This window comes from Moschus berezovskii, chromosome X (genome assembly GCF_049115385.1).
Source record: "Moschus berezovskii isolate FMDL1 chromosome X, NW_MosBer_1.0, whole genome shotgun sequence".
In the NCBI taxonomy this organism is placed as follows: domain Eukaryota; kingdom Metazoa; phylum Chordata; class Mammalia; order Artiodactyla; family Moschidae; genus Moschus; species Moschus berezovskii.
The window spans coordinates 127,279,528-127,281,924 of record NC_142488.1 but is presented as its reverse complement, the minus strand read 5'-3'; the positions used below and the strand labels follow the sequence as shown (position 1 = coordinate 127,281,924).

At 39.4% G+C, this 2,397-nt stretch overlaps 1 non-coding gene across 1 annotated transcript; it reads right to left on the bottom strand.

Moving 5' to 3' along the window:
• Positions 1-1,688: 1,688 nt before the first annotated feature.
• LOC129535343 (5.8S ribosomal RNA) lies at positions 1,689-1,841 on the bottom strand. Its single transcript, XR_008681617.2, has one exon. It is a non-coding gene; the product is annotated as a 5.8S ribosomal RNA (ribosomal RNA).
• Between the last annotated feature and the right edge of the window lie 556 nt (positions 1,842-2,397).

Below are 2,397 nucleotides of genomic sequence, written 5' to 3'. Positions count from 1 at the left end.
TCTTTCACATTGCAGATGCCCCATTTTCTTCCTATGCATCTTATCTTAGTAAATGGCACCTTCCACAACTTCATACTTCTGGAAGATATCCTTCATCCCCAAATCTGGGAGATATCCTTCATCCCTCCCTCTCAGTCCCCACAACTTGTCAACTACCAATTCTCATTCATTCTATTTCCTAAATATTTCTCAGATCTATTTACTTTTACCAACTCTACTGCCACTAACCTAGTCCAAGCCACTTACCTACTTCAAGTCACTAACCTAGTCCAAGTTACATCATCTGGGCTGTGACAATAGTCTTCTTCATTGATCTACCCACTTCTACCCATGCCCACTCTTCCCAGTCCATCTTCCACATAACAACCCAAGGAATCTTTTTTCCTAAGTTCTCATAGCACTTCCCCATGGAAGTGTGGAAGCACTTACTTTATTCTGCAAAAATAGCACTTCATATATTGTCACACACTTTATTATATACATATCTATCTCTTCCACTAGGTTGCAAAATTGTAGAGATGAGGAGCTGGGTCCTACACATTTTTCTACTTAGGATATTTGGTACTTAAGAAAACTGAACCAAGCTTTAATAAATAATATCAACAAAATTACATATTACAGTGTTTATAAATATGTAGTTGGTATATATGAATGTGTGCTCATATTATACAAATATACTAAAATGTTAAGGTTAATTTATTCAGTGATGTAAGGTTATGGGTCATATTGTGTATTCTGTAACTGTTTTGTAAATTTTCTTTTATAACTATTGAGATATAAATATAAAACTGTACATATTTAATGAATACAACCTGATGAGTTGGATATACACATATACACATGAGACCATTAGCAAAATCAAGGTGAAAAGCATATTCATCACCTCCAAAAGTTTCCTTGTGTCCCTCTTCTTTTGTAGGGGGTGGAGGTATGGACACAATATGCAAATCATATCATATTACATCCTTTCCTAACTTCACCTCCAGTGGCTTCCCACTGCACTTAGAATAAAACCCAAAGTCCATAACTTAGACCTCTGTTTCCTCATCTCTCCAGGCCCCCATCATCTCTCACCTGGACCTTCTTCTCCCCAACTCCTGCCTTATATTCCATTTTCTATACAGAGTTAATGATCTTTTTAAAATACATCATGAATTTGTCAATATCGTGATTAAGACCCTATCATGGTTCCCTATTATCTATTGGGTTAAGTCCCAACTCCTTCAGTTCAGTTCAAGTCACTCCCTCAGTCGTATCCAACTCTTTGTGACCCCATGGACTGCAGCATGCCAGGCCTCCCTGTACATCACCAACTCCCGGAGCTTACTCAGACTCATATCCATCGAGTCGGGTGATGCCATCCAACTATCTCATCCTCTGTTGTCCCCTTCTCCTACTGCCTTCAATCTTTCCCAGCATCAGGGTCTTTTCAAATGAGTCAGTTCTTCACATCAGGTGGCCAAAGTACTGGAGTTTCAGCTTCAGTATCAGTCCTTCCAATGAACATTCAGGACTGATCTCCTTTAGGATGGACTGGTTGGATCTCCTTGCAGTCCAAGGGACTCTCAAGAGTCTTCTCCAACACCACAGTTCAAAAGCATCAATTCTTCAGTGCTCAGCTTTCTTTATAGTCCAACTCTCACATCCATACATGACTACTGGAAAAACCATAGCTTTTTTTTTATAAGCAACGCTCAGACAGGCGTAGCCCCGGGAGGAACCCGGGGCCACAAGTGCGTTCGAAGTGTCGATGATCAATGTGTCCTGCAATTCACATTAATTCTCACAGCTAGCTGCATTCTTCATTGATGCACAAGCCAAGTGATCCACCGCTAAGAGTCAAAACCATAGCTTTGACTAGATGAACCTTTGTTGGCAAAGTAATGTCTCTGTTTTTCAATACACTGTCTAGGTTGGTCATAACTTTTCTTCCAAGGAGCAAGTGCCCAACTCCTTAGCTTCCAAAGAGCAAGTACCCAACTCCTTAGCTTTGTATTTAAAGGCTTTTCATAGTTTGCCCAACATTCTCCCCCGAATCATACCATCTATTTCATCAGCCTCATCTTTGGACACTCACTTTCACCTTTACTTTGTCCCAACTATAACAAATCTCTTATTTTTAGTTTGTTTTAAAATTCTATTGTGGAAAATTTCAGATGTACACAAAAATAGAAAGAATACTACAATTAATCTCCTAATATCTATCTACTTCAAAATTATCCACTCTCTGTCATTCTTGTTTTGTCTATTTGGTCTCCTCCCCATCCCACAGACTTTTATCTTTCTGGAGTATTTTAGAGCAAGCCCCAGATTTCACATACACTCACCTGTCAATATTCAAGTTGGCAGTTCTCACAGAGAACTCACCAACCTGCTTGGTGTTCTCCAAATATGTCT